This window comes from Cetorhinus maximus, chromosome 1 (assembly GCF_964194155.1).
Source record: "Cetorhinus maximus chromosome 1, sCetMax3.hap1.1, whole genome shotgun sequence".
NCBI classification, from domain to species: domain Eukaryota; kingdom Metazoa; phylum Chordata; class Chondrichthyes; order Lamniformes; family Cetorhinidae; genus Cetorhinus; species Cetorhinus maximus.
Genome location: NC_135879.1, coordinates 51,566,239 through 51,590,483, shown reverse-complemented (window position 1 = coordinate 51,590,483; position 24,245 = coordinate 51,566,239). Strand labels below are relative to the sequence as shown.

At 45.7% G+C, this 24,245-nt stretch overlaps 1 protein-coding gene across 2 annotated transcripts in view; it reads left to right on the top strand.

Moving 5' to 3' along the window:
• The first annotated feature begins 270 nt into the window (after positions 1 to 270).
• fstl5 (follistatin-like 5) overlaps positions 271 to 24,245 on the top strand; it is a 985,045-nt gene continuing 961,070 nt past the window's right edge. Inside the window, exon 1 of one of the 2 annotated variants that reach the window (XM_078540706.1) lies at positions 271 to 603. The gene's annotated coding sequence lies outside the window, so the exon portion shown is untranslated. The remainder of the gene's footprint in view (positions 604 to 24,245) is intronic. The other variant, XM_078540715.1, reaches the window with a different exon arrangement.

Sequence of the window (24,245 nt, the reverse complement as noted above, 5' to 3'; positions counted from 1 at the left end):
AGGTATCTTTAATGGACAAATGTTTTACGGTAAAAATGGGTATACTTTATGAGCGTATGTCACATTTAGAAATGGGAATACCTTCTAGCTCAGTTGACAGGCTGCAGGATTTAGGTGGAAGAGTTCGGTGGGAGAGTTCGGCTGCCTGACTCCCGCCCCTCAGCAGGTGGAAGTGAGCTCTGGGGCGCCATTGGCTGGGCTGCTCCCTATATGTAAATGTAGTTGGCGGGGTGGGGCGAGGTAGCTTCGCTGGGAGCTGTTCATTCACTCAGTGCTGGTTGTACAGTAGCTGTGCGGAGAGATAGGGAGCGCAGCGCCTCCGTCTGCTGGAGCTCTGTGCTCAGCCAGTGTGCACCGGATAGCGGGCAGCAGCCAGCTCTTCTCAGACCCACATTTCCGATAGAGGATTATTGCTGCCTTTATCTCCATTCTGCTTCTTTCACTTGCACGCTGAGCTGATTTCCCTCCGCTCTGTTAGCTGTTTTTTGTTTTGGCTTGACGGACAAATTCAATTCGCGTGTCTTTTTTCCCGTTTATACTGAGGTGCTTGAGCTGTAAACAGAAATTGCATTTCTTCTCAACACCGCGAAGTGTGTCAAACAGGTAAGAAGATTATGTATATATAAATCTATTGGGGGACAGATGGAGTACTAACTATTGAAAGTGGGTTGTATTTGTTCGTGAACCGTTACATGATGGCAGTATTTTTCAGTACCCAGTTCTAAAAATTTTACGAACAATACAAGGCGCCAATGCTGATCAACAAGCATCTGTAAAGGGTAAAAACACTCAGACTAGGCGATAAATAAATTGAATAAATGCAGTGTTGTAACTACAGAAAAAAATAGCTTGCAACTATTATGGAAAGTAACAGCAGACGATGTTCAACATTTTGTGCAGTAATGCCGCTGATGCAATTGGAAATCTGTCACGTACTGTAAGGCTCATAGACTAACTTAAAAGTGATAAATCTAGACAATTGGCGCAACATTAGATTTGGAACGAATACATTCTGCAGGTGCGCGGAGTTTGCCCGAGGCTTCCTCTTATCCACACTAACACCACCCATTTCAGATCACGTGTAAATTGCTGTCGGTGAAGGACGGGATGTACATTCTGGTTTTTGGAGGATAGTTTGAGGCTTTTAATGGGCGCTTTCGCCTTTCACCTTGCGCCCCAGAGTCAACAACAACTGTTATTGAAACATTTCAGATATGCAAAGCTTTAAGGCAATTCCGATTTTCCCCTCTGCTTTGGTCGCGCTCTGTTTGAAAAATGGAGAAGTCTTAACTTGCACGGCATTGTAAGCGGCTGCAAATGCGGAGGGTTGATGCAGGGCAGCATTTGGCAGCTGTGGGGAGCCTGGCTGTGTTATTGAGCGCTCTGGTGTGGGATGAAGTTCAGCCTCAATTTACATGTGAATCAGCTGAGCTTTTTATTCATTGACCCGAGCTTTCGAGAGAATATATTAAAAGCCTACAAAGTGTCAGACACTTCAATCTCCTTTGATGAGATTTACCATAACTGCCGCCAGTAATCCTTCTGGCGGTTATTTTACCCCATTTTAGAGGTGGTTGCCTGACGATATTCACATCTCTATATTTTTGCGAACAAATAAAGTACTCAGTAGAATAAAGCTTCAAAGTTATTTTAAAATTGCAACAATCATACAACAAAGGGGAAATTAAATTCTTGAAGTTATTCATATAAAATACTAGAAGCTACATTTCGAGATTGTGCTGAAAATATATGCTATAATTAAGAATATTTTTAGTGCTCAGGACTAATGGGTGTGTACATTTGGGAAGGGACTGCTTGCGAAACTGTTGGGGACAGGGATATGCTTCCTAATAATGTAATCCATCCGGAACATGTGGACAAAACATTTGTTTTTCTTGGCCAAGCATAACCCATTTGTGTTTCCGAAATAGTAAACTCCCATACGAAGTAATTGACCAGGAACTGCCGATTTTTGCAAAAGCTACATAAACACTTCAAACATCAACAATATTCAGAATCTGATTTACGTGCAGTGCGCTATCTTCATGACATATACGATGAGATGGCGTGTTTACGTGTGGTAGAGGTTTTAGAGGATCTTACTGGAGATTGTAATTGGGCTGATTTTCTTCTGAGATCACCGATCACCCACCAATAGTTTGAAGATTTGCTGGGGTTGAATGGAAATTTCAGTCTTGTTATCTATTCGTCACTTACCATGCAATTTGAACTGTCTGACTTGTCACAAGCTCATGTATTTTTAACCTTTCAAATAACTATGATTGTATGTGAATTTATAACGCAATTTAAATAATTTTAAATAGTGATTCTAGAAATACTCAGCACGTCAAACAGCATCTGTGGAGAGAGAAACAGAGTTAACGTGTAATCTCTGTGACCTTTAGTCGGAATTGGAAAATGTTAGTGATGTAACAGGTTTTAAATAAGTACTGAGTAACAGACGGGGGGAAGGGAAGAAAGAGCAAAAGGAAAAGTGTGATAGGGTAGAAGACAGGAGAGAAAAAAATGACAAAAGGGAGTGTGGTAATGTGACAAAAGATGGAGCTAAAGAAGCTGTAAATGGTACCAGCAGAAACAATGGTTATGATCTGAAATTATTGACCTCAGTGTTGAATTTGGAATGCTGTAAAGTGACTAATCAAAAGATGAGCTGCTGCTCCTCAAGCTTCTTTAGAGCATCATTGGGACAACGTAGGAGGTTGAGGTTGGAGTGGGGCCGAAAAATAAAATGGCAAGTGACCAGAAGTTCCAGGTCATGCTTGTCAACTGGTGGGAGTTGTTCAACAATCACCCAATCTGTGTTTGGTTTCTCCAATGTAGAGGAGACTGTGGTGTGAGCAGCAAATACAGTGTACCAAATTGAAAGAAGTACAAGTAAATCATTGCTTCATCTAGAAGAATTGTTTGGACCTGTGGATGATGGGAAGGGAGGTGATGAAAGGGCAGGTGTTGCATCTCCTCACTTGCATGGGAAGGTGCAGGGGATTGGGTGGTGGGAGTGTGGGAAAGTAGACCAGGATAACATGGAGGGAACAGCCCCTTTGGAACAGTGAAAGCGAAGAGAAATAATTGTATATCTCAATTGCTAATTATGAATTTCCTCAAAAAAAACAAAAACACATTTCAGACATTTTTTTTAATGTAAAAGGTTCAGAAATAGAATCAACAGCCCCGTTTGGTTTTAATTACATGACCATCGCTTTCCATATATTTCATAGTAATCTGCAATACTTCTTGTTGCATTGAGACTACTTGAAAAATTAAAACCAAATGGCAATATTTGACCACCAAAAAGTAAATGCAATAGTTTTGACTATTCACTTATGGATTAAAATGTAATTGAAGTGGAAATCTAGTCATATGAATACTTTTTCAAATTAACATTCATGTTTGCTTTATAGAAGCCTATTGATTTTATTTTTACAAAGAACTTAAAGAAAATAAAAGATGAATTGATATGTATTACATCCCCAACTATCTATTGTCAAAAATTACAAATGTTAAAAATTGAAGTAAAACAGGAGAAGTTTGAAATACACAAAAAGGTTCATCAGCATCTCAGGAGAGGCAAAAAGGTTAAGGTTCGAGGTGTAGATTCTTTGCCAGAAAAAAAAATCTGTTAACTTTCTTAATATTTGGGAATAATGCTTGCGTTTATATTTGTACTACTGTTTCTGTTTGTTGCTAAAATGTGTGATCTCTCTTATGTGACAGGAAGAGACTATTCCTTTCTGAAAATGTTACACTGTCTCTTTCAAGAGAATCACTGACCTGTGCATTGTGCAAAAAAACTAAAGAACTGTGGTGATACAATGTTGACCTGAGGCCTTCACAGTGACTAACAGTGTTACAATGCCAGAAGCAGAAGGCTGAAGGCATTGATGCTCATTCAAGGTCACTTTGTAACTCATGAAGCAATGGCTTACCTTGCAGTGTTGTAATGATATATTGTTGGATTTAAATTCAAAATTTAATAGAGTACAAGGGCTCACAGGCAAAAAAAATGCAAAGAACATTGACTTCTGTAATAACAATCTATGGGTGAATTATGCTCCAAAATTAAGGGATTATTTAAGATATTTAAGATTCAATACTGTGCAATGCTGGAAACTGCCTCCACTATCACTCCCAGAACTACATCAGTAGTTACATACAGACTAAAGATTACACCTTTTGGTACTATTGGGAATAATTAAAGTTCTAATGCCAGCTGACATCACTGCCACCGCCACTTGCTTTGGGAGTTCAATTGGGGTTTGGAGGCTCCCTGGAGGTCTGCAAGAAGATTTCAAAATTTCAACAAAAATAGAAATTGTTGACATGACAAAAGACCAATCAGAATTGGAGTTGAGGCATGCAGCACCTGAGATGCCTTATTAAGTGAGGTATGCTGCCCAATGAGAGTGAATCAGGGCCAGGGTGTCTCTGTATTCACAAAGGTTTTGGTTGAAGCCTGGAGAGGGAGGGAAAAAAATCAAACTGGTCCATGCATGAGGGATGGCAGCAGTTGGTATTTGGATGAAGCACATGGAGGGAAACTCCAGAGCGAGGTCCGTCGGGCACTTAACAAATCTTGTCCTTATTTTTAAATTTTTATTTTTCTGTTGTTCATAAGGCAGCAGCTGGCAAGTGCTAGGCATGTGCTGGATGGTTATAGTCATTGCACAAAAGTCCAACATTTGGAATAGTATTTTCTGTTTTTGGAATCATTATATGCATGTGCCATTTGAGTGAAAAAACACTGGTCAAGGCAAGGCTTGTTACAATTGCTGTGCAGCTGAATTGTATTAAACCAAATTATTAATGCAGTTGTATGTATATTATGATATTGGACTTACATGAGTGAATTTGCATAGGAACATGAGAGCAGGAGTAAGCCATTCGGCCCCTTCAACCTGCTCTGCCATTCAACTAGATCACTGATCCACTTCAATACAATCTTCACACACTGTCCCCTTATCCCTTGATGTCAATGATATCTAGAAATTTGTCAACATCTGCTTTGACCATAGTTAACGACTGAGCCTCCACAGCCCTGTGGGTAGAGAATTCCAAAGATTCACCACCCTCTGACTGAAGAAATTTCTCCTCATCTCGGTCCTAAATGGCCTACCTCTTATTCTGAGACTGTCTACTGGTTATAGACCCCACACCCCAACCAGGGGAAACATCCTTCCTGCATCCACCCTGTCAAGCCCTGGAAGAATTTTGTACACTTCAATGAAATCACCTCATCTAGACTCTAGAGAATATAAGCCCAGTCTCCTCAGTCTCTCCACATAGGATAATCTCACCACCCCAGGGATTAGTCTGGTGAACCTTTGTTGCAATTCTTCTATGACCAGCATATCCTTCCTTAGGTAAGGAGACCAAACTGCGCACAATACTCCAGGTATGGTCTCACCAAAGCTCTATACCAGGCTTGTCCAACCTTTTTGCGTGGGGGGCCACATTTCAATTTTTCTTTGCTGATGAGCAGATTTCAGAAAGATAAGGTTTGTCATAACATTAAACATGAATTTCAAAAAAAAGCTGATGTATGAGAAGAAACTACTTGCTGAGCAAAAAGAAACATTATAATAAATTGATAATTTAAAAAAATGAGTAATGAATAAAGACAACTGTTAGAGTATGAAAGGATGAGAGTATGCGCCCAGCTCACTCTCAGCCTCAGGGTGCTCACTCATTCTGTGAGAGTGGGTGAGAGTACCTGTTGGTGTATCAGGGTGAGGGTGAATGAGAACCCTGAGACTGGGAGTGAGCCAGACACATGCTCTCCCCTCCCTCTCACTTCCTCCCTCTCTCTCTCTCTCTCTCTCTCTCACACACACAGGCACACACACACACTGACCCCTCTCTCTCGCACATAAACACACACACATACACATACATTGATTCATCCCTCTCTCCCTGACAGACACACACACTCATCCCTCTCTTACACACTCTCATCCCTGTCTCACGCAAACACAAACACACACACACAAAACCTCACACACACACTCACCCCTCTCTCTCTGACATACACACACCCGTCCCTCTCTCACACACTCTCACCCCTGTCTCACACAAACACACACACACACAAAACCTCACACACACACATTCACCCCTCTCTCCCTCACACACACACATTCACTCACCCCCACACACACATGCACACATTCACCCCTCTCTCTCAGACACAGAGACACACATTCACCACCCCCCTCACATACACACACACTCACCCCTCTCTCTCACACACTCTCACCCCTCTCTCACACACACATTCACCCCCACCCTCTCACACACGTACCCCTCTCTCTCTCTCATTCACACACACACACTAACACACCTCACCCCCACCTTTCATGCACACACACACACACCCTCACACCCACCCTCCCTCACACCCTCCCACTCTTGGTTAGCAGGGAGGTGGAGCTGGGTCCTAAGAGAGAAGAGGTAGACAGAAATGATGCCACTGGGGGACTTTCCTCAAGGCTCCCTGCCACGTCATGGCCAATGCCTCTGATTGAACCACAAATGCTGTGCCAGGCCCCACAACCATAGCTGCAACTGTACAGATGCAGGAGGGGCAATCTTCTGCAGAGCCTTCACAAGCTCCACAACCCAGAGGAGACCCACCATGGGCATCTCATGTGCCAGAGCAGGGAAATGAGCAGGCTTCCTCCAGTTCTACTGTAGTCACATGGCTGGCACCACAGAGAAATGACAATAAGAGAATGTGGAAACAGTCTTAATCATAGATACCTGAATGTGAGTGTCCTACGGAAAACAGTTATTTCAAATAGACATGAGTGGCTGGCCCCTGGAATGTGTCATGGTGTAGGTTCTGTTACATTCCACATTGACTATGGGGAGTGGCTGACAAAGCATGGCTGAGAATGTAATGAGTGGACAGCTCTTTGTAGCAAGCGGATCTCTTTGTTGGGAGGGGTTTTTAGATATGGCTCAGGGATATGGATGGCACGAGTGCAAAACTGCACACATTGCACTCAACAATATTGAGGGCATCTGCATGAGGGCGTCACACTTCTCTGCCACACATGTCCATGGCAACAGGCAGCAGTGGCATCTCTGGATGTTCATGCTCCACTGGACCCTCATCCTCTTTATTCTTTTCCCCTTAGGGAGCTGGGAACCCCCCACCCTTGAGTGGCACCAGTTCCAGTCCTCTTTGAAGTGCCATCTTGTATAAAGTGCAGCATACCACCCCTGTCTTGGTGACCCTTGTCAGCCCATATTGAAAGCGTACCCAGATCGATCATGGCACCCCCTTCCAACAAACAAATCTATTTGTTGCAAAGAAATGTCGGCTTATTACATTCTCAGCCTCACATCGCCATTCATCACCGTGCCACTCCTCTACTTTCACCTGCTCACGGTCCTTGTGGAATGGCTTGCTTTATTATGGCCCTAATTGTAATGAGGCTCCAATTGTTCTTCTTGTGTGCCTCTATTGTGAGGCTCTGCATTGGTGTTAGCAGTCAGGTCTTCAACGAATGCCCCTTGTCACTCAGGAGTCATCCACTGAGGCTGGTTGGTGATGCGAAGAGCTAAGTTACCTGAGACTGCTGCATTAAAGGTGTCATGGTAGCTCCAGGATCCTCTTGCAGTGGTCGCCTACCAGCTATACATTGTAGGAATAGAACCCCTTCATCCAATGGGGCACAGAGGTCAGCGGTCACCTAACTTGAGAGCTGCCTGACTTTGGATACTCCATTGCTCTGAGAGACCAGTGAGCTGACCCTGGCCTTTCAATCTTATGCAGAGGGTGTACCCTTCTTTTAGGTGCAGCCTTGCGGCCATCCCTTCTGTTGCATCCAGATATCTGTGACTGTGTTGCATTTACAACTGCTACTCCACTTGCTGTTGCTGTCTCTGCCGCTGTGGCTGCTGAGCTGAAGAATGCTGCAGTAACTCCTCAGCGATCCACTCTACTTAGGAATATGCAGACCCCATGCCACTATGGAAGGTCATAGGCTAAAAGATCAATAGTTCCTTATAGGCGTTCAAGTCTTCTCCTCAATGAATTGGCACCAAGTAGCTTTTCCCGAACACAATCTACTGTATTTGCCTCAATGACCTGCTCCTGCCAGCACCTGCCTTCAACTATGGCTGGCCTAAGACTTGCAGCTTTACCCTAGATGCTAGTGATTCCATGTTGGTTTTAGCCATCTTCTTGCTTCCTGCTGTGCCCTTGCGATTCTGTAACTTGTGAGTTGCTGACACAGGGTGTGACCAATGTGCTATTGGGAAAGAAGCATTGCAACCGTAAAATGGCTCTTGATTGTCATTTCAATTGCCTCAATTGGCTGCCTGTCTCTGCCATGGGGGTTACCTGCTTCAGTCCCAATCCACCCCTGGGAAAGAGGGAAGGAAGTGGAAAGACATTGGCCCAATGGTTGTTCCTGGAATTTTCCCAACCCTGATCCCATCTCCATTGGCCTGAGAAAATTTCACCCAAAAAGGCTGAGAACCCCTGACTTATTGTATACTGTGCTCAGTAATAATGTCAATAAATGGGAGACAGTTAAGTCAGTTGGAAATACCATCTCATAGAAGCAGCTCAGATGAAACTTAACTAGCATTAATCCACATCGGCGAATGTACCCCAAGATAGTACTTAATTGAAAGGATCAAATGACATTGTAAATGATGCATGGAAAGTTCAAGCATTTTATAACAGTCATCTGAACAGAAATAGTTTGGAAGAATCAGTCTTTGATGTAGGCTTCACAATACACATGGTTTCAGTTTTAAGTGAATTTTTTTTCTTGCTGTTCAGTTTTTGTGCCACCATTTACTTCAGACTGCTTGCTAACTTCCATGTACTTGATGCATGATGATATTTACCCAAGAGGATTGATTATCCAATGCTGGTATTATAGGCTTATCAAGAAGTAATCTGCGTCTGATTGCCAGGAAATTGTTTGTCAGCAATAAATCTGTGTTTTTGATACCTGTTGCAAAACATTTTTTGTATGGTTTAAAATTAAAATTACTGTTTTCTCCAGTATTTGCTGATGTAGATTGTAAAACTCAGAAATTTCAATCATGAACTAAAGTTACATGTTTAATATGTTTTTCTATGGTACAGATAATACTGTAAAACAATGTTTTCAGTTATGCGATGTAACATAAATCGATCTTTAAATGGGTGGTAGACTAGTTTGTTAATCTGATTTAGCTGTATTTAACGAAGTATTTTTTTCCTTGGGTCACTAATCTATCATGTGATTTATTGTAAAGATGTGTATTTGAAAAAAAGCTTAAAGTACAGAGAGATGAGGGCTTGCTCAGTGCATAAGGTCAATGCATGCTGATTTAAAAGGATAGAAAGGTTATCTTTAATGGGTGCAGATTCAACAGTTGACAGTTGTGTTTGTGAAATCTCTAGAGAACTGAAACAGCAGAAACAAGATCAGTTAACAAGACTACTAGAATAACATTGATGCAAAGTGTGTAGTCACATGTGACAAACCTATATATTGATAGATACAGTGAATATAGGCTTTGTAATGCCTGCAGTGGTACTTCCTTTCAAGCAAGAACATGTTTATTGTAGATGTTGACTGAAATCTTTTTCACTAGCAAAGCTTCTGTGCCTATTAGAAAATCGGTCAACTTATGCTGTTTTTGTATCATTTGCTTTTCTACAGATTGTGATTTTAATCTTGTAAACTGAAACCAATGCTCAAATTAGGGTCATGGCATATTAGTGTAATAATGCTTAATCTGTTCATATTAAGTTCTTTGGCTTCTATTTTAACAAGAGGCATTAATCCATCTTTTTAAAAATGGATTAGTGCTTTTCAGAGGTCAGGTTTAAGATACACACATAATTTCCTCTGTAAAGTGAGCACAGTGAAGTCTTAAAACATGTTTACAGAGAACGCACTTATGATTTTGCCATCCTTAACATACAGGCAACATGTTACACATTATTGATGCTGCATATTGAAAGCACTACCTTTCTTATAATCAAACCGTGCTTGAGAGTGTATAATGTTTAATGCAGGTGTAAACAGTATTAAAATGTTGAACTGCCTATTGTGTTCACAAACCTAGTTACAACATTAAGTTACAATCTATAAACTATTGTAATGGAAATAATTACTGAAAAATATAGGCCTGAATTTTCTACCCATCCCATCAGCAGATTTTTTAGTGGATTTAGGGTGAGTAGGCTTGGAAAATTGCTGAGAGTCACGTTTCACCGTGTGTTTGCCTTGTTTTGCTTTATCCTATTTCTACATCCTGGGGCCTAGCACTGTGTACAATTGCCCATCCATATATGGGCACATTTACTGTGACAATACAAATTAGAGAAATGCATCCACTGCCTTATTTTCCATGACATCTGTTATCTTAGGTGTCCGATATTTTAATGGCAGTGAAGAGGCCAAAGACCTTTGTTTGCTGCCAGGCCCTGTGCAGTTGTGCACAGAGCAATGGATTGTGCATTCAAAGAGTGAGTCCAAAAATGTAAACAGATGTTTGGCCCTTTTGCAGACAAGGCAGAGACTGCCTGTACCACTATTCTATGACAGGCATTCATGGCTTGCTGCACTATGGGCTGAATTTTCACAGAGTCAGGATGACTCAGGAGCCCTTTAAAAATGGCAGGTGGGTCCCGATTCCAGGATTCCCAGCCTCATTCCTGGGCTGTCTATTTTTGGGAGTGCCTTTAAAGGGTGCGGGTTGGTTCCTGTCAAAAGCCTGCACTCAACACCCCTAACCTGGCTGGCTCCATCGCGGAGATAGGCATATCCTACTCCTCTGCAATGTTCATGGATCGACCCAGATTTTTAGAGTCAAGATTCACAGACTCGCAGAAGAGTTGTGAGCCCTGGTTTGTATGAAGAGACCTTTTAAAAGGTGGGTTCAAAAGCTCCTCCTCATGCCCCCTTTGCCAAGACAAGGCCCCTCACCTAACCCATATGGCCCCTCATACCCCGTGTAACAAGCTCTGCAACTTCCATGCACCGTGACCCACTGTAAACCCTATAGAATCAATGAACCCTATGATGACAGTAGGATATGTAAAAGTAACTTTTAAAAACATTCATTCATTCAGTACTTTCCACTAGGTTAAAAAAAGTCACAGCAAGGCAATAAAAGTGTCAATCATCCAGACCCTTTAAAGTATCAATAACAGAAACCACAAACACTTGAGATCACTTAACCTTGTGTAAATAAGCATTGTGAAATTGATCACAGAGATCAGAGAGCCAGAGTTTTAAATCAAGGGATGTTTTCTCTGGGGCGCAGCTGTTTCAACACGAGTAATAGATGTTTGGGCTCTCAGCCAAGCATACATAACAATATAGTACTAAAGGGCTATGGGGATGAGTGGGGGCATGGGTTGGCATGGAGGGAATGACGGACCATGGGCATGGGTGGGGCAATGAGTTGGCATGGGTGGGGCATATAGAGGGTGTGAGGGGTAAAGGCTAGAGGTCAATGATGTCATGGAGTGGCTGCAGGACATTCTTCTGGGGAGGGTGATCAACCAGAGGTCATGGTCCACGTTGGTACCAATGAATTAGGTAGGAAAGGGGATGAGGTCCTGAAAGCAGATTTTAGAGAGCTAGGAAGGACATTGAAAAGAAGGACCTCTGAAGCACATAATCTCAGGGTTGCTCCTGATTGAACTCATGGCTGGAAAACTGGTGTAGGAGTGAGGGAATCAGATTTCTGAGGCATTGGGACTGGTCCTGGGGAAGGTGGGATCTGTATAAGCCAGACGGTCTACACCTGAACAAGACTGGGATGAATTTCCTTGCAGGGGGATTTGCTGGTGCTGTTGGGGGTGTTTGAACTAGATCTGGAGGAGGATGGAAACCTGATGGCAAATTCAGAGCAGGGAATGGGAGATGGAGAGTTACTGGGTGACTCTGAAAGACAGAAGAAGCACAGGTTATAAAGTGTACAACACAGGAATTTAGCAGTGTTAAATGGTATATATGTAAATGCAAAGAGTATAACAAATAAAGCCGATGAGCTCAAGGCACAGATAGACACACGGCAGCATGATATCATTGCTAAAATGGAAACTTGGATTAAAGAGGGGCAAAAATGGCAGCTCAACATCCCTGAAACAGAGGGCAGAACTTTTTGACCTGTGGGCAGACACGCGCCCAACCCGATCAGGAGTAAAATAGCGCACGATGACATCAGACGAGCGTCCCAACGTCATCGTGTACTTGTGCGATATTTCACTAAGCGGGCGGACGCACCCACCATTAATTAACAGGCCACTTAAAGCCCTTCTTAACAGTCCAGTTGACTGATTTTTCCTTGCCTGTGCAATTTTCTGCTCATTGCATGGGCAAAATGGGAAGGCAGCCAGCCGACATTTTCACAAACCTCATCCAAGGGCTGGATAAAAAGGGTCAGCAGCATTGCCAGTGTGAGTATTGAGGAGTTTTGGAGATAATTTGCAGCTGGTTGCTTATTGGTACTTGGCAGCTTCATCTCTGTTCGGGGCTTCATTCTTAGCATTTCCAGGACTCATTTCAGGACTCATTGATGTCTGCTAGGACCCGGGAGTATGCAGACTGTGTGGACCCTTTCAGGCATCAGACAGTGATTGTGGTCTCCGCTGGAGGCACCTCCTCCGAGGTGGAAGAGAGGGGCAGAAGGGAGAGGAGGCCAGGTGTCCCAATGCAGCTTCCAAGGGAGCCACCTGTGGGAGGAGAGGCGCAGGCATAAGGGTCACAGGGCCAGCAGGTAGTCCAAGGCAGAAGGGGCTACTATCCTGCTGCCAGGGTTTATAGGCAGCGCCACAGCTATCTCAATATGTCTGAAGTGCAATGTCGAAAGAGGCTCCGCCTCTCAAGGGAGACTATGACCTCCATTTGTCAGATGATTGGGCCTGAGATCAGATCTGACTGTGTGGGTGGACACCCCATGCCAGAGGCTCTGGAGGTCACAGCGGCCCACAACTTCTATGCCTCCGGCTTTTTCCAGGGCTCATTGGGGGATCTTTGTGGAGTCTCCTAATCAGCTGTCCATAGTTGTGTCAAGCTGGTGACAGAAGCTCTGTTCAGGCTGATACTGACCTTTATTCTTTACCATATGGATGAGGCCAGCCAGGCTGAGTGAGCCAGAGGATTTGCAGCGATTGCTGGGTTCCCCTGCGTTCAGGGTATAATCGACTGCACACATGTGGCCATCAAGGCACTAGCGGATCAGCCGGGTACCTTCATTAACAGGAAGGGATTCCACTCCATGAACGTACAGATAGTGTGTGACCACAGGATGCAAATTCTGCAACACCCATGAAGCGCACATTCTGAGACTTTCCCAGGTGCCGGGGCTCTTCAGTGCTCCAGCCTGACTGGCTGGATGGCTGCTGGGTGACAAGGGCTATCCGTTGAGGAGGTGGCTCATGACCCCTCTCCGCCACCCAAGAACGGAGGCAGAGAAGTGTTACAATACGAGTCATGTCTCCACAAGGGCGGTGATAGAGAGGACCATAGGTCTTCTCAAGATGTACTTCCGATGCCTGGACCGTTCAGGGGAAGCGCTACAATACCCACCAGAGTGGGTGTCACTGATTGTGGTTGCAGGCTGAGCTCTCCACAATCTGGCACTGGCAAGGGGGGACCCACTGGAGGAAGAGGATGTTGACACAGCTGCACAGGCCACAGGCCAGTAGTGAGTCTGAAGATGAGGATGGTGAGGAGAACGCTGAGGGCGTGGAGCCAGACCTCGGTAACCTCCAGGGAGGCAGGGACACCAGAGATGCCTTGATCCAATGCTCCTTCAGCTAGGCTACCAAAGATTAGCTTCAAACACATGCCAAGGTTGCAACCTCCATCCTGGATGTCTGAAAGGACTCTTTCATATGAACACAAAAAACACTCAGTGCCTGTGCAATAAAGTTCAGAGCCACTTACATACTGGCGTGCCCTGCACCAATAAAATAAAAAGGTGATGCACACACAGGCCACGACGACAAAAATAAAATTTATTTCATTGTGACAATTCCAAACTATTTACATAAACATTTCTGGTCTTCAATCCCAGACCAGTATAGATAAAGCAAACATAAATGAACGTAAAATCACCCGTGACCTGTTCCTCTTGTGCTCATGGTGCCTTTTAACTTACGTTTGCCAGTGCTATGTCTTGGTGCTCCCCCCTCGCTGGCACCAGCATTGGAGACAGACTGCTGTCTTGTTGGCCTTGATGACCTTGACGGTTGTCCTCTGGCCAGTGAAGCCTGTGCTGGCCCCATCTGGGAGGGAACGGTCAGTGCCACACCTCAGCCAGTTGCCGCAGCCTCACCAAATGCCACAGTCAATGGCGGAGGGGTGGAGGAGCTGCTGACGTCATCCAGAGCATTCTGAGAGGGAACCCGCAGAGATGACATGCAACTCGTGCACCAACGTGAGGTCGCTCTGGACCTCCCTGCACACCATTGATGGACGGGCACCTAGCTAGGATACTGGGTGCCTTATCCATCTCTCACACTGACACTGACCATCTGAGTTCAGTGCCTGTGTGAGGGCTTGCAGGTCTGAGCACAACCCTAGGAACCCCTCATGCTGTCCCTGGCACTGCCTCTCCGTGAGAGTCGCCACTCTCTCAAATGGAGGAGGCTGTGTGCTCGCCCATGACGGTCAATGCAGTTCTCACGCTCCACATGGACTCCTCCATCATGGAGACCATGGCATGCAGACCCTCATGGATCTCCGCCAGATCATCCTGCGCATCTCGCTGGACATCCAGCATTTGCCACCAATGGATGACGTCCAGAGGCTCAACAGCAGCCTTCGACTGAGCATCGTCCTGGTCCCCAGCAGTCCTCTGCCTCCGCCTGCACCTTAAGTGAGTGTGAAGTGCCCTCACCAATGTGCACTGAGTGTTATGAAGAGATGTTAATGTCTATAATGTTTTTGGAAATTATTTTTAAATTGGAACTGTAGAAGGGTCTTTATCTATGTTTTTGTGTATGTGTGTGTCTGTGTGTGTCTCAATTGGATTAAAGCCAGCTAACATGGGTGCTTTGATGTAGAATAATTTTGAGATGTTAATTAGATAAAAATAAGCAAGTTAAAAGGTAAAGTGCAATTTGCATTTGTTGAATAAACCATTCAAAAGAATGGGTAAAATCTTGCACCTAGCTGGGAGACGCCAAGCAATGTGTTTATATTACTAATAAAATTGGTGGAATGAAAGGGATATTGTTAGAAGATGTAAAATTAAAAAACCTAACAATACAATGGAAAATTTACATTCAAAAGGGGAAGCTAGATATAAACAGAAAGGAGTTTGTGTGTGTAAGTCAGAAGCATTTAAAATCTAACCGGCTTGTAGGCCTACAAAGTCTCTGCAAAGGAACCAAATTGAGAGGAACCTAATTTTGAATTCGTAAGGTCAAATGTGCTTTGCCTGGTGTCTATTTAAAGTCTATGGGTTATTGTTGTCTTGGTGAAGATTTACCTGGGAGTGATTAATTTGGGTATTTGTTTGAAAGTTATTATGGTAGTAATTTGTAGACATGTATAGTGTTTAATTTGTTGTTAAATTAATACATGTTTAATTTAGTTTTATCCAAAAAAACCTTTGGAGGCTCAGTGGTCTTATTCCTGAATTCAGAGCTGCATCTCAAATATACCAATTGAAAATATAGGTTATGACAGTTGTTCAAATTTCTTTAGACCCCTTTGGAATTTAAACAACTCAGCCTTTACTAATTGCTGTGTCAAAACACCAAGATACTAGCCGCTGCTCTAATGCCCACCGAGGTGCTGGTATCTGCACTGGTGCCAGCTTCAGAGAGCGGGTGTGACGCAGGTGAAAATGACACCCGGTGGTCCTCTGGAGTCAGGGGTAGCCCTTCTGGGTATGCAGATTGGATGCCTGCTGGTGAGCCTAAAAGGGAGAAGAAAGACATGTCATTAGTTAAAGTCATCACACTGTCATTGTGCATGCCAGGAACCCTGGTGAGACAATGGAGATCTGCATCACGGTGCCATCATCTTTCAATGGTCAATGGAGACTCCAGATTTGAGGCTCACACCAATGAAGACACTACACTAGAATGGTTGCACAATCCGAAAGTCTCACCTCTGTGCACTGCACTCTTAACTTCATCTGGTACCCCCACCTCTCCACGCCTGGTTGCACAGGGAGCATGCTGGCACTCCAGCTCCAGTGCGTCGGTTTGAACCGGGAGAGCAGCAGCAGGTTGGACGGGCCTACACCTATACGTGCCCTCTTGGCTTGGTTACAGCTCGTCTTCTCTTGAAAGGACGGAGGAGCATTGATTAGTCCACTCTCTACCTGCAGCACCATTGCATCCTGGCCAACCCCAGCTGAGGAGCACCTTGCAGGGCACATCCGAGTCGTGGGCCTCAAGTTGCAAGGCACTCAGTTCAAGCAGCCAGGACTCACCAACTTGGCCAGCTCCGGCATCATTGACAGTTGGCACTCATACTCTAGCACCCCTGAGGTCCACGGGGGGACAGCCACACCTTAACACTTCGGCACACTGACCCATGCCAACATGGTACTCACCCTTCCTGGGCGCAGCAAGTCATTGAAGCACATCCAGCACTGGACCCAGGTGCGCCACACCAGGTCACGGCTGCTCACCTGGGTTGCCACATCCTCCCTTGCCCTCTTTATGAGGTGCGGTGGCATCCTCCTCCCAGCACTGGGGAAAAGGGTGTCCCTCCTGGCAGCCACCGCCTTCAGGAGGACAGCGAGGCACTCATCAGATAAGCGGTGGCCGAGTGCCCACACGACCTGCCCTCTGGCCTTGTGTTTGCAGCCGCACTCGAGTCCACCGTTATAACGGCAGACAGAAGTCCTTCCCTGGCAGCCTTTCTGGGGCTTTCTGGGCCATTTTTAAACTGGCTACTGGGTTGCCAATGGACCCAGCGGCTGACAGGCCCCCGCCCCCGCTCTGCCCTTCCCAGCCAGTGTGGAGCCACATTTCACGCTGGGTGGGCCTTAATTGGCCCGCCAGCGTGAAGTCGCGTTTGGGGCCCAATCACGGGCAGCAGTCGGTTTCGCGGCCGCTCCCAGGCCATGCCCGCCCAACGAGGGGAAAATCCGGCCCAGAGTTTTCAGGCAGTATAGAGAGAGAGATAAAAATAGCGGGTGTGTAGCATTATTGGTTAAAGACTCAATTACAGCCGTGAGGAGGGATGATATACTAAATGAAGCAACAAATGAGGCCACATGGGTTGAGCTCACAAATAAAAAAAGTGTAGCCACACTGCTAGGAGTGAACTATAGACCCCAAAATAATGGAAGGGAGTTAGAAGAGCAAATGTGTAGGCAAATTTCTAAGTCCAAAAACAATATGGCAGTAATAGTTGGGAACTTCAACTATCCTAATATCAATTGGGATACGAACAGTGTGAAGGGCACAAAAGGCATAAAATTCTTGAACTGCATTCAAGAGAACTTTTTCAGCCAGCATGTAACAAGCCCACCAAGATTTAGACTTAGTCTTCTAGATTTAGTCTTAGGAAATGAAGCTGGGCAAGTGGGTGAAGTGGCAATGGGTGACCATTTTGGAGATAGTGACTGTAATACAGTTAGTATTAGCATCATTAAGGAAAAGGACAAAGATAGAACAGGAGTATAAGTTCTAAATTGGATGAAGAGAAATATTACAAAGCTGAAAGGTGACCTGGATACAGTTACTAGAAGGGAAAACAGTATCAAATCAATGGGAGGCATTCAAAAGCGAGATTCTACCAGCACAGTGTAAACATGCCCCCACAAAGAAAAAGGGTGGTACTACCAAATCTAGAGCCCCCTGGTTATCCAGAAACATACAGGGTAAGATAAAACAGAAAGAGAAAGTTTATGACAGTCACAAAAAGCTTAATACTGTTAAAAGCCGATACAGTATAGAAAGTACAGGGGTGAAGAAAATTAGGAAAGCAAAGAGAGGATGTGAGAAAATATTGGCAGATAAAATGAAAGAAAACCCAAAGATGTTTTATGGTACATTAGGAGAAAGAGAATAACTAAGGAAAGGGTAGGGCCTGCCAGAGATATACATAGTAATTTGTACATTGATGCTGAAGATGTGGGCAGGGATCTCAGTGAGTACTTTGTCTTTGTCTTCACTAAGGATGCAGACATTCTAGTTAAGGAAGAGTGTGAAATATTAGATACAATAAGCATATTGCGAGAGCAAGTACTGGAGGGACTGAAATCTTCAAATATGGATAAATCACCAGGGCCAGATGCATTATATCCCAGGCTGTTAAAGGAAGCTAGGGAGGAAATAGCGATGTTCTTAGGATCGTTTTCCAATCCTTGCTAGATACAGATGAGGTATCAGAGGATCAGAGGTCTGCGAAAGTTGTATAATTACTTCAAAAGGGTGTGAGTGATAGGCCAGAAAATTGTAGGCTAGTCAGTCCAAACTCGGGGTCGTGGGCAAATTATTGGAATCAATTCTGAGAGACACGATAAACTGTCACTTAGAAAGGCACGGATTGATCAGGGATGGTCAGCATGGTTTTGTTAAGGGAAGATTGTGTCTTACTAACTTAATTGAATTTTTTGAGGAAGTAACAAGGAGGATTGATGAGGGTAGTGGCAGTGGATGTTGTCTAGACGGATTTTAGTAAGGCATTTGAAAAAACCCCACATGGCAGACTGGTCGGAAAAGTGAGATCCCATGGGATAAAGGGGAAGTTGGCGAGTTGGATCCAAAATTGGCTCAGTGACAGGAAACAAAGGGTAACGGTCGATGGATGTTTTGAAGAATGGAAAACGCTTTCCAGTGGCATCCCACAGGGCTCAGTGTCTGGGCCCTTGCTGTTTGTTGTATATATTAATGATTTGGACTTAAATATGGGAGGCATGATTGGGAAATTTACAGATGACACAAGAATTGGCCATGTAGTTGATAGTGAAGAGGATAGTTGTTGTCTCCAGAATGACATCAATGGTTTGGTTAAGCAGGGTAAAGTGGCAAATGAAATTCAATCCGGAAAAGTGTGAGGTAATACATTTTTGGAGGGCAAACAAAGCAAAGGAATACTCAATAAACGGGTGAGTATTGAGAGGGGTTGAGGAAGTGAGAGTGCATGTCTGCAGGTCTTGAAGATGGCAGGACAGGTGGACAAGGTGGTTAAAGAAAGCATATGGAATGCTTTCCTTTATTGGACGAGGTATTGAATAGAAAAGCAGAGGTGAAATGTTGGAACTGGATAAAATGCTGATTAGTTGTCATCAAAAACTGATTACAGCCACAAATTACTTATGGGCATATTGAAATTTTTAAGGAAGATATGTGTGTTTTTAAACAAATACAAGCAGGGACACTGAGCAAAAGATAGCTGATAATGTAAAGTGACCACTTTCTGGAAAATTCCTATGTGGATTATATTGACAGGCCTGACCTGAGAAAACATGGAATGTTATACCTGAAAAGGTGTCATGGCCTTCTTCAAGCAGAGACGCTTGGGGCAGGATTTTCAACTCGGTGTACGGGCACGCACACAACATGCACGAGCGTGAAATAGCGCGTGATGACGTTGGACAAGCATCCTGATGTCATCGCGCAGTTGCACGGTATTTTGGTCGGTGGGCACGCGCAAGATTCGGCAGCGCACCCGCCAACAATTAAGAATGCTGTTAAGCCCATTAATCAATTAATTAAAGTGAAACTTTCTCTGCCCATCCAACCTTAGGATTGGTGGGTGGGTTAATAGGCCAAACGGCCTTTGCATTTTTTGCGAAACCTCATCCACAGGCAGGATGAGGTTTCGAACAGTGATTTAAAAAAACAATAAAAAATTTTAAACCTCATTTTTAACATGTCCCTGCTCATGTGACAAGGTCACATGAGAGGACATGTTTTCCTTATTTTTGAAATCTTTATTTTTAATGTTAAAAATCTTCAGCTCCCTGTGCCTTCAGGGAGCTTTCACTGAGTGCACCCACGCGCATGCGTATACTTTAGCGCTCGTACTCCTCCCCCACTCCACCAGCGCTGAGGTTATCAGCGTACATTTCACACTGGCTGCCCGTTAATTGGCCAGCCGGCGTGAAACCACGGTCGGGGCCCGATCACGGGTGGCAGGATTATTGCACAGCTGCACCCAGGCCCACCCGCCACATCCACCCAATGACGGGAAAACCCTCCTCTTGAAAGGGTCCTTGGAAAGATGCAAAAGACTGACCTTTAATCTCCTGTGGTTGTAGAGACAGTGACTGATTACCATGCCTCAGCAATCATCCCCTGTTGATTTATGCCTTAGAATGTGTAAAATGGCCAGAGATGAAAGAAAACAGACTCTGGGTGCAAAACATGGGGCGGAATTTGTCCCAAATTTCTACTAAGTGCGGTAGTGAGTGGGAAAAACATTGTTTTACCTGCTGGTTGCAATAGCGGCTTCTCACGCCATATCGTCCCAATCCCGCCACATTAATCATGCATTCCTGGGAAACACATTATTTCCATGGCAGGGAAACCCGCCATGCCATCACCTTGCCGCTTCATCACACCGTGCACCATATTTAAAGTGCAGCCATGTGCACACCTCTCAGTGCTTCCAGCCCAGGACTGCTGCACGGAAGACGTGGCCCCGAAAGGCAAGAAGACTGCAGCCCCCAAGTTTAATGACGCGTCCCTCGAGCACCTTTTGGATGCAGTGGATGCCTGCCATGATGTCCTCTATCCCTGCTCTGGCCGCAGGATTGGCAGCAACCTCACCACTCCAGTTCAAGGGACATCACCATTCACTCTCTCACACACATCTTCATTATCCTCATCCCTTAGATGGGACCACTCACCAGCCACACATGCTAGGCGTAGTTATCATCCAGCCTGACAGGTGTCCTGCTTACACTCTCTCCATCTGTATTCATTGAGAGCAAGCTCGCATACAACAAGAGGGAGAGGTCGCAGACTGTTGGAGGAATGCCTGAAATCAAGGTCCTCACAGACTTTGAAAATAGAGCCATCCAGCTGCCCTGCAAGGATCTGGACTGTTCCTGTGCTGACTGTGAGGTCGGTGCTGCCCTATCAAGTGAGGATCCAGCAGTGCAACACCCATCAAACAACCAAGCTGTGAGTGATGTGTCCTGTTTCACAGGCCATTGTCATGCATTAATTATCCCCCTTGCTTCCACAGGCACACCTGGGAAACAGCCAAGAGAGTCCACAGCCCAGGGCGCCCACTCAAGCCCTGAAGAAACCTCTGAAGAGGAATCTGAAGGCATCCTCATTGAAGATTTGTCACAGCGCTCATCCACACCCTTCACCAGCGCAGGGACCTATCTTTAGAGTAGCCTCGGGATCACAACCTGGTGAGCACATCGCACTGTCTGATCCACAGCAGGTGCCAGCAGGGATTTCCCAGGTGTCCAGCACGCAGAGGACTGCTGGAGGACAGAAATTTGCTGAGTCCGAGTCAGATGAAAAGCCTCTGGACTCAGTCATGTCACAGTTGCTGGAGCTACAAAGGCAAGCTCGAGAACATCAGGAGGGGATGTCCGCTGCACTCCTCAGATTGCAAGGCACAATGGCGAAGTCTGTCCGCCTTCAGTCTGAGGTGAAAGCACCGGCAGGTCAACGCACCGAGGTCAACACTGGTAGGATGGCGGCCGCCATGGAGACCTTGGTCCAGGACGTTGCTCCTATACTGCTGCATGGGCTGAACTCCATTGCAGCTGCCATAGTTGAGCTCCAACGTGTGTACACGAGAGGGGTGCAGGGCAGCTCAGTTTCACTCCAGCTTCTCCTTCTCCTAAAGGAGTCAGCCAGTGGCCCTTGGGCACCCGTTGGGAGGAGGATCATCAGGTGCACACCCTGGGGCCATCCACCCACGTGACTCAGGGAGAGTCCAGCGCATCTGAATCCCCTCTTCCTGTGACCCCAGCAGCTCCAGCTCCACAGGCCGAGGACGGTGCCACCGCCACAAAGCAGGCCGGGAACCTCCAGGTTTCAGTCCTCACAAAGACACCAGCCAAGGTCATCACAGACAACAGGGCGTCGCAGTCAGCAGACTGCCTCCGCCTCCTCTGTGGATGTCGGGGGGGAGCACCAAGATGCAGTGGCAGGATTAACAAAGTTAAGAAGATTTAGTTTCACAGCCTGCGCACGGGTGTTAATCATTTGTACATAATGTTCACTAATGTAAACGAGCTCACAAGAATGTCTTCCTCCCTATGGCGCCTTGTTCTGATGAGCAGTGTTCGTGTCACTCAGATGTGAAACCTTTCTGCACAAGATAATTGACGATGTCTCAGTCCAGGGCCTCTTCCCTGTGCTTTGTGCAGCCTTCAGACCAAAGTGATGGTCCGGCCTCACACTCCCTGGACACATTACTGATGCCTGCACTTTGGCCATGCCTGTCATTGCTGCTAGAATGTCGTGGGCAGGGGTCACAGGGTTCCATCATTCTCTCTGTGTGCTCTCAGCACCGTTAAGGTGGAGCTGGCCCTCATCTCTTCAGCATATGTGACCAGTGGCTCTGTGCTCCTGAAGGGGTCAGGTGCTGAAGGCTGACAAAGGATCAGGTGCTTTTAAAGTTTCATGGCTGCGTCTCTATTATATGATCCTGATCACAGAGCGCAAGCAAGCTGCCCTCAACCAGAAGGAGTCAAACATTCACAGAGGCTATGCAAAGATCTATGGAGTGTCGTCACTGCATGTCATCATCATCCTGGAATCGCGCGATTTTTCAGGCCTCTGCTGAGGGTATGTGCACTGCCATAAGCCAGACTGGAGTCAAATGTTCATAGATGCAACGTGAGGATCTATGGTGTCTCCTCACTGCATGTCGTCATCATCCTCCACAAATATAGCAGCTATGAGGGTCTCCCGAGTGCCTGCCTCGTCTGGCCAGTGCGATGGCCTCATGGTCATCATTGTCACCTTCGAGGACCTCCTCACCTTCATCCCCTTTGACGTCCTCCTCATTGGAGGAGACCTCCAGCTCTTCCATCTCCTCCTCAGCCAGCTCCGCTCCCCATTGGAGCGCCAGATTGTAAAGGGCACAGCAGGCATCAACGATGCGTGACTTCCTCTGTGGACTATATTGCAGGGCTCCATCAGACTGGTCCAGTCATGGAACCTCATTTTCAGCATCCCAATAGTTTTCTTCAAGTTGCGAGTTGCAGTATGAGCCTCTGCTGCAGTCTGATGCCGCTGCATGGATGTCATCAGCCACGCCCTCTGCGGGTAGCCTCTGTCCCTGAGGAGCCATCCCTGCAGCCTCTGTGGACCTTTGAAGACGTCAGGGATCTGAGACCTGCTGAGAATGTAGGAGGTGTGGACGCTCCCTGGGAACTGAATGCAGAACTACAGAATGCGTTTTTGGTGGCCGCACACCAGTTGAACATTCAGTTCATTCAGTATGTGATTGCCATAATTGTTCACTCATTGCCCACAGAGATCTGAGCATCACGTGGGTGTAGTCAATCGCACCCTGCACCTGTGGGAAACCCGAGATCTGAGCAAATCCAATCGCTCTTGCTTTTCTGGTCCTGGGCAAAATGCACAAAGTTATATGCCCTCGCAAAGATGGCGCCTGTGAGCTCATGGATCCATTTGTATGTTTAGGCTTGTGATATCCCACAGCGGTCACCTGTGGAGCCTGAAAGAAGCCACCAGTGTAAAAATTGAGAGCCACAGTCACTTTCACAGCCAGGGGAGTGGATACCCTTCATGCCCCTGTGGCATCAAATCCTGCAGCAGCTGGCAGATGTGACCGACCAGTTCCCTAGACATGAACAGTCTTTAGCGACACTGATTCTCGGTCATCTGCAGGAATGAAAGGCGACACCTATAGGCCCTGGGTCTAGCTAGGCGTCTACCAGACACTCTGTGGCTCTTCAGTGGCATGTGCAGGTGCCCCAGCTGCCCCTTCTTTATGAGGGTGTCATCTACTATCCAGCGTTCCTCCGACCAATTAATTTGTGTGCAGGTTAATTACCCTGCACTGGAGTTGGCCAAGGTATTTATCATAGCTCTTCCCATTTAGTATCAGCCTTGGCTAAGTTTGTAGCATTCTTGTCTCAGAGTTACAAGGCTCTGGATTCAAGTCCCACACTAGGACTTGAATACTAAAATCAAGGTTGACACTCCAGTAAGGTACTGAGGGAGTTCTGTACTGTTGGAGGTTGCTACACCCAATTTGTGAAACTGCCCATTTCATGAACTGGCCAGTCAGACTGCCCATTTCTTGCACAGTTCATGAAACTAGCAGTTTGACCATCCA